Source organism: Syngnathus scovelli, chromosome 9 (assembly GCF_024217435.2).
Source record: "Syngnathus scovelli strain Florida chromosome 9, RoL_Ssco_1.2, whole genome shotgun sequence".
Taxonomy (NCBI): Eukaryota; Metazoa; Chordata; class Actinopteri; order Syngnathiformes; family Syngnathidae; genus Syngnathus; species Syngnathus scovelli.
This window is the reverse complement of record NC_090855.1, coordinates 9784753-9793304: the sequence shown is the minus strand read 5'-3', so window position 1 is coordinate 9793304 and position 8552 is coordinate 9784753. Positions and strand designations below refer to the sequence as shown.

Here is an 8552-nt window from a genome sequence, read left to right as displayed (position 1 = left end):
GTCATGGCCAGACGATCAGCTGGGTTGTAATATGATCCATGTCTGATATTCTCAAACTCTCCGGCAGAATTATTAAAAGCTCATCCTCTTAATGCATTCACGTATCCTCTTTCACTCAGAGACATTCAAGCAACTGGGTTATTTTTTTTCCCAAGGTATATCGTTCGTGAATAAACCAATCCACCATGAGTCACCGTGAGTTGTGATGGTAGAAATTAACCCTCTCGTGGCAGTCAGGAAGAGGTAATGCTCTTCTGAATCTGTCAAACTTAAGCATGATATTATGTACATGAGCCCTAATTCGTTGTCGTTACTGATACTAATTAGATTATGGTGGTCATCAGTTGCAAAAAGGATCTTAAAAGTGGAGGTATTTTTGATCCTAAGTGGATTTTGCCTCTGAGCAAAGGAGTAAGTCCCCCCAAGCCTGTACTAATTACATCTATAATCAAATGCATTTTGTGCCCCCTTGTTAATGACATTGATCTTTAGGAATATCCAAGCCTATATTCTGTGAGATTATTGGATAAAGTGCAGGGCGAAGTCCGTGTGACCTCAGTAGGATGATGTCGTTTCAGACATAAGTAGGTATTAAATGGATATAATTGACAGTGACCCTTCCTGGCACCCAAGTGTGCTGAGGCCTGTGGTCCTTGGATCATATAGCAGAGAGGCCAAATTTGCATGAGTAAGAAATGGCACAATTAAAATGAAGAGACGGCAAATGAGCAGGGAGATGGATGAATGCTGAGCCAGTGAGATTATACCTAATAGGGGCCACAGGAGCAATGGTCAGAGATTCACTGATGAAGTAAATGTCACAATCATGGGACAGGATTTGGAAACTTTGGCTCAATTTCGGAAAACATGAATCATTTATGTATTCGTAAGTTTCCTTTCATGTATAGCAGCTATGGGCGCATTGTAGGAGGCCATTGGCTATTTTTGCCTATTGATCATTTAAAAGGTCAGGAATTTACAACCCTAATCAATATGATAATGTTTATAGATGATTTGTGGTAACATGAGGGAAACCTTTCACTATATGATTTGTGTTCAGCCTGGAGCAACATAAAAGCAATTGTTATGCCAAGCCATGGGCTAGGTTTATAAATGCATCTAACTATAGAGCTCTATTACATTGACACATTTATCTTGTGATTGCTTCACCCGTGCACTGTACCGGTGGATCTCATTGTGGGGTGTTGCTTGTTTGGATTTGTGCTCTACTATTGGCATGATGATGGTAATTGGAATGTTGCTCTAGTGAATCAGTGCCAGCCGGAATGGGCAGATTGCATATGATGATCATGTTCTGACCAGATGGCAACTTGGCACCAGAGCTTGGATTGACTGGGTGTGTTACATATGTTTAAATGCACATTTATGGACTCACGTGATGTATGCATACTGTATGTATCTACTAGGGGGTGGTTAAATGGGTAAGGAGAGTGAACAAAAAGCACATTTTGATAAATTACACAGTAAGGGCCCTATTTTGGTCGACTGGTGTAAAAACAGGCAAAACTCCATTTTGGTACCAGCGCAAGTCTAGTTTGGGGCCGTACTGCGCTCATCTGGACGTGCCAGAGCACGAAGCAGCCTTGTCCCCGATGCACTTGATGATTTGGTGACAAAAAGCAGCACATTGTCATTTTCATGCGGGGCAATGGTTTAGTTTGCCATGTTTGTGAATCTACTAGAGGCCCTACGCCTCACTGGGCATTTCTGCCTCACCCTCCGGCGCATCTACAAATCTGGTTGCAAAAAAAGTAGGTCTAACTCACGGCACAGGTTCATTAATGTGATTATGGTGCATTTGGTCAAAGCCAGACATGCTCTGGGGTCATGCGTGGTGGATAATATCGGCCTGCATTCACAGGTATGACAAGCCCTCTGAATCATGGTAGAAATCATTAAACATAATTACTCATTAAACACGTTAAAATCATATTATCAAAGATTTTATCAGCACCTTTTTCAGACAGACGAACAATTCAGGGTGCAAGGCTGTTTCCAATTGCCCATGTGTATTACACCTGTTCTGTTCTTTCTTGCGTTGTTCGTATGATATTAACAAGTTCATTTTTCTATTTGTATATATAAATGATAAATGACCCCAAGCACAGTTTTGCACATGAGGCCGGATAAACTTTATCTTTAGGGCATTTGCAGCTGCCAACAGTGGTAGCAAAAAACTTTAATCTTTGTGCTCAGAATTTCACTTCCTATTTCTGCACAGGCAGTTTGATGAGAAGCAGACCAGGGGTGTTTTTGACACCCGTTGGAGGAAATGATCACACTGAGTGAATGGTTCTTTTGCTACGAAGCCTGTCTACTGCGGTTCCTGTTGGCTGTTTCTTCAGCCTCTGCTACCTAATTAGAGGATTATGCAAAGGTGACAGAGGACCTAGTTAACTTGCCATACAGCTACTTTCTAGGTGGGCCTACAACTAGGCAAACCTGTGCATATAAAAAAAGGTGCCGAGATTTCCAGGGATGCTCAAACAACTCATAAAAACTGATTAATGAAGTTGTGAGGAAGGAGAAAGATGTGAATTAAACTAAATATAAAAGTTTAATTAAAAAAGAAATCATAGTGGGGTGAAGTAGTTTTCAATCAGTGTTCCTGCCCGGAGCATAAAATGCGATACACTCTGCCACAGCTGACAGCAAACCAGAGGTAAACAAGCACCGCTATCAGAATGGAGCAAAGAGGCTTTGCATAGGTCGGCCTATTGCTCTAATGGAATAGATTGTGCAGGAATGAATCTTCCACATGGGTTTTAGGAGGCAGCTGGTAAGATGCTGCTTTATGATCAAGAGGCTGGTCAAGTGTGGGAGATTTTTCACTGTCTCAGGCTGAAAAAAAAAAGAAACGTTGCTTCGTCATTGAGTGAAAGCCAAATGGATTCTTTGGTGGATGAATTAATGCCTTTAAAGTGCGAAAGCTTCATATGTTTACAATAAATTGACGATTATTCTTTTACGTAGTCTAAATTAACACCAGTAAAACCACATAAAAAGTCTTGATGTGACCCCTCCCTTTTCATGCAATGGATTATTTCATCTTCTACAGCACACGGAAAGAAGAGGAGAGTTTTCAGCAGTTTTCATCAAACCCAATATATATATATATATATATATTTTTTTTATAAACAACAATTAGAGAAAAAAAAAAAGCCCATCTAATTCAAGAATCCAACAAGCCCAACCAGTTACTGGTTTTGGGATTTGCCATTTTAATTTTCACACAAAACAGACAAAGCAATTACGCTACAATAAACTTTGCAGTGGAAGAAGAACGTTTACCATAAATTGCTATTACTAATTCATATAAAACAATGGGTAAACATTACCACAACAAAATGAGTTAAAGAGCAAATTGCCCAAAAAAACAACAACACAACTCTTCATTGTTTTTTGAATTTGCCTTGTTGACAGCACACAGAAATGCATATAATTAATATATAAGTCCAAATGTGCTTGTTCCTAATTGTAAAACTAAACAACTAAATATATTGGTCACAAATTTTAATCAGTTAAATCATCATTGAACAGTTGATATGCTGAATGGTGACCATTAAGGTGCTTATTTAATGTAAAGATATAATCTGAGAGTTGTGTATGTTACTAGTAAGATTATCCTCACATAGCAGTCAAGGACAAACATTATTAGTACTGCTGTGCTGAACGCCATACAGCTAAATTGAGCAAAACAAACTGGCACCAGTAAAACACTATCGATGCGGCCTGTAGATTTCATTACAACACTGTGCTATTTCATCTAATGACAAACTTCAGCAAAATGTTAGAGAGAGGGAAGCAAGGAAGGGAAGGAAGGACGATCAGGGGTGGGGAGGGTGGGTGTCGGTGCATTCCTGGCTTTGCTGTCAGATGGAGGCTCGGTCCAAGTGGGAAAACGTCAGCACTGTCATTGGAAGGAGGGCTTGATGGTGCAATGATAGGCCTCTGTAATGACTACTGGAGAAGTGGCTTCAGTGAATCATATAACCTGACGTGTGGTTCATGTTTGCAACTGTGGGCATGTGCCAAAGCATGAGATAACCATTTGTAGTCTGTAGAAATAAAGATTGGGCATGTGGCAACTCTATCAGTGAAAGACATCCTTATTTATTTTCCTGTAATCAGACATTGCCTGCGTTATAGTGGTCATGTAAGAAGCTCGTCATGAAAAGTTTCTTCCTGATGATGTCACAATCTAGCTCCATCTCAAAATAGTAATCACATTCATCAATGATTGTATTCTCCTGGTCAATATATAAGGTATCCCAATACAATGCCATCCATACAGGAACTGTGCAAGCTGTATATTTTCTGCTTTTGCCATTATGGGAGAATATTGCTGTGTTTTTGACACTGTCAGGGTGGGAGGTAGTGGATTGGGTAATGGCTAGTAGTGGCTAATTAACCTGAGTAATAATTTAACAACGCGGTTATTATTGTGGCTGTGTTCCAAGTCGTGTAAAAGGCTTCATCTACGTTCAGGTGTTTGTAATGGGTTTTGTTCATTATTGAGCTACATGACACAGTACAGTTGTCTACCAATGCAAAGTACAGTAATAAACAAGCATGTAGTGTCATTTTCTTTTATTACAATATAACCCCTAATTCATTTGATCTATTCATTCCCTGTGAATACCAACAGTATTGTAAGATTCTACTGTATATGAGCCCCACTTGACTTGAACACTGTATACTTCAGAATGATTCTGACATTTTCTTCACTTGAAAGATAATTTGTTAGTTGTCAAGTCATTGATTAGATTAGTGAGGCATGGCATTATATACCTGACATCAGCAAAGCACAAGATGGAGGATAGCAATTATTTAAAAAAGAAAATTGATTGTGTCTTTCTCCTGTGTTTGGCCACAAAGAAAGAAAAAGGATAAATCTCCACAGCTCAACCCCCCCGCCCCCCCCTCCACATCCGATTAAAAATGCATAAGATATATTGAATAAGTGTGGGAATCCCGAAATATGTGCAATCTGATCCGATAGGGCTTAAAGATGTCATTGTGATTGTCAATAAGGGTTGGTGGTGACATGGCAGTATCACATTGACTTCTGCGTATTAATACTCAGTGTCCTATTGGGCCATCAGCTGATTGTTTGCAATGTAAATGATGGTGCTGATGGCTCCGGTGACTGATGGGTTGGATTCCAATTAATCAATTGCTTCATCAGTTTCCCTAATTCAGATCAAATATCTCCTGAGTGCACACTCTTCTTTCAGTGGTATTAGAGGAAATAAATGCTCTCTAAGTAATTTTCATCAATCTCATGTACATGCCAATATCCCTCACGGGCCCGGTCCACAAAGCAGACTTAATGTCTTAAGTGTGTGTTTGTGTGACTCGGAGAGTGATTTGTATATTCAGGACTAATATGAGCATCGGAATACATTTGTGCTGTGTAAAGGGAAAAAAGTGTTAGTTATGTTAATCTATTCCTTTGCTACTTACAACTAAAATGAAGGTTGGATGACCACACGGCAGATGTTTCTAATCTTGTGTCACACATGCTTCTTTTGTTTTCTGTTTTCACTACATTCATCCATTACAATTTTAGATACACCTGTACAAGGTATGTGTCATCATTGTGTCATATACCAGTAGAAGCAATAAACATTTGTGTATTTCTAATCATTTCCATTCATAATTCTATTTGTTTTGAATTATTGTCCAACTGTGAAAACACCTCTAATGTTGTGATGCAGCGCTACATCCTGGCAAGCTACAAGCACAATGATCACTATAGTGTTAATTCTGTCATTCCATTCCAAATTCCCAACGTAAAAAAAAAAAAATATATATATATATATATATATATATATATATATATATATATATATATATATATATATATATAGAAGACAATTGACAATTTGCTCAATCATTTCCCTCCTACAGTGTCACAGGGTATTGGAGCTTATCCCAGCTCCCTAATTATTATAGTTGCAAAGTCAGAATTGTTCATACCATTTTTTAGTAGTAGAAGTTATTAGAAAGCTGCAAATGTAACCGCATAAGTGTTTCCTAAGAGTTAATATGACTAAGCCCTCTCTTGGACTGGTCTTTGCACCAGGCACTTATGACAGGCGATTAGATCCCACTGAAAAGCAACTGCATTAAATGGTCGTGATGTGAGCAGACGATAAGCCTTGTCAATTGTGCAAAATCAAATCAACTATTCATAGGGACCCTGTAATAGGATATTGCCTGACAGATTTAATAATTCAGTTTTACTGAGACTTAACTGGTATTACTTTGTAGCTAATGGTTGCCGTTGTAAAAAATTAATCAAAGACAATGCAGGAGTGAGAAGATACACATAATCATGCCTACTTCATTTACTTTAGCCGCCCTCTGTAATTTATAAAGAGACTTCAAGAGTGATCAGCTAAGAGTACAGCAGTAAAGGGTACTGTAATTTGATTTATGAATTTGATCCCACCCCCTAATTTAATTCATCAATATTTCAGCAGGGGCAATTATGCATTGTGCTAAAGCTCTTTGGAGCTCCATTATTCAACCTGAATATCTTTGTCACAGGGTGTGTAATGGCATTGCTAAATATTCTATAATGCCTAGACAAGGACTTGTCCCTCACACTCATTATTGGTTGTGCTTCTATGCAGGTTAAACATCTTTTTTATTTGAATAATCACTGCTGACAGCAGCAGAGCACAAGGGCAGTGGAAGCATAAGGTCTACTGACCTATGTGTTTTTCCCATTCCTGTAAATGTGCATCATTAGTATTAGTAGTACAAAGTTGACTAAATGAAAGCCATGTGTTTCTGTTTTCTAAGCATGCTCCGCATGTTTGTTTAATGATTTTAAGATTTATTCTATAAGACAATGAATGTCAGCATCAGAACATCAATTATATAGTTTATGTGCATTCATTCTTTAGTCTCAATAAAATGAATAGATGATTCAAATGTTTTTTTTTGTTTTTTTTCAGGCAAGCAGCAACACAATGTAAGCAGATCTTAACAAGGAGAAGCAACACATATCCTCCCAACCACCTTTTCTGTTCTTCAACAAATGCTTACCGGCCGTGAACTACATCGATCTGGGGTATAATTCTCGATGAAATTGATGGATGAGGGCAACCATTGACAGAAAGGGTAAGGACCACTTTGAGATGTCCCTTGTGAATAAGTATGATGGAAAATAGATTGTTGAAGAAGATTTATGTTTGTTCCACACTGCCACAGGAGAAAGACATCCCACACTGATCCTCTCAACTCACTTCACTTCTGAGCAATCAAATGTCATTGTGGTCTCCTCAAAGTCATCACTTCAACTCAGGTGCTAACTTTGTGGGGACGCTAGAGATGGATTTGTCACGATCTGTTTTTGTTACGAGTTGGTTTGGGGGTGGTTTTTGTGTTTTGGTCTTCTTTTGGTTTTGCTTTTGGGAGTTTTGCGCTCCTGAGTTTCCTTGTCATGTCTATCACCAACTGGTCAACGCAGTTCTGCTCCTCTTTTCTCAATCTTCAGTCACTTGTGTGTTTTGCACATGTGCCTCGTTGTTAAGCCAATTTGTTTGTATTTATTTTGTGGTTTCTGTTATTTCTGTCTGATCACTGTCATATGTTATGTCATGTTGTCATTTGTAGTGCTGTCTCTGTTGGCCTTTGTTTTTGTTGTTCTGGATTTTTAGTTTCTCTGTTTTGGCCTAGTTTTTTCGAAAATATAATAGTATGACTTTTGCATCCTGTTTAATAACTCTGCTTGCCATTTTTTATTTTGTTTATTATTTTTTTCAAAATTTACCCTTGCAATCTAACTCTCCTGCTTCCGTGCATTTGGGTCCACCTGCCTCTTGTCTGCACTTTGTTGTCGCGGTGAACCTCCACATGACCGAATACTCAGCACAAAGAAAGCATATGGCATACTAACCACACCATTTATGAAAATGCAGATGCAAGAGCAAATTAATGCTAGATGTTGATGGGGAGTCAATGGGTTCTCTGCTGCATATTTACATTAGAATATGTACATGTGTAATTAGATCATGTGCTGGGATAATAAAGGATAGATGGTGTGTGTTTCACTGACATCAGTGTAGCTCTGTTTTTACATCTGTAGCTGGCTAATTGCTGCGCCATTTTAGTATGCATTTCTGTCTCTACAGCTTAAACAGAACAGGAACAACTTTCCTGACCTGAACTAACTGACTCAAAGTAGCAGGGCTCAACAACATGGTGGCAGCAGTGGTGCGCCAAAACTACATTAGTAGCTCACGGGCTAGTTGTAAAAGTAGCTCGACAGTGTTGGGACACTGTGATTTCCTTGGAATTTTGCAGAAGTGATCATTTGATAATATAGCCAAAGCACTGATTTAAAGAAATTTTGCATTATGACATTCCTCTGTTTTCTGCCTTATTACAGTAAATCATTACTATTCATTATTGTGAAAAGTCATTAGCATGATCATTTAGATTAATATGATTAATTCATAATATTACAATGTTTGTTCGTCTGTATTTGCTCTGCGATTGGCTGGCGAACGCCCAAA

At 38.5% G+C, this 8552-nt stretch overlaps 1 long non-coding RNA gene across 1 annotated transcript; it reads left to right on the top strand.

Moving 5' to 3' along the window:
* The first annotated feature begins 2679 nt into the window (after positions 1 to 2679).
* On the top strand, positions 2680 to 8091 carry LOC125975043 (uncharacterized). Its single transcript, XR_007483840.1, has 3 exons — positions 2680 to 2800; positions 6990 to 7155; positions 7246 to 8091. It is a non-coding gene; the product is annotated as an uncharacterized lncRNA (long non-coding RNA).
* Positions 8092 to 8552: the final 461 nt, after the last annotated feature.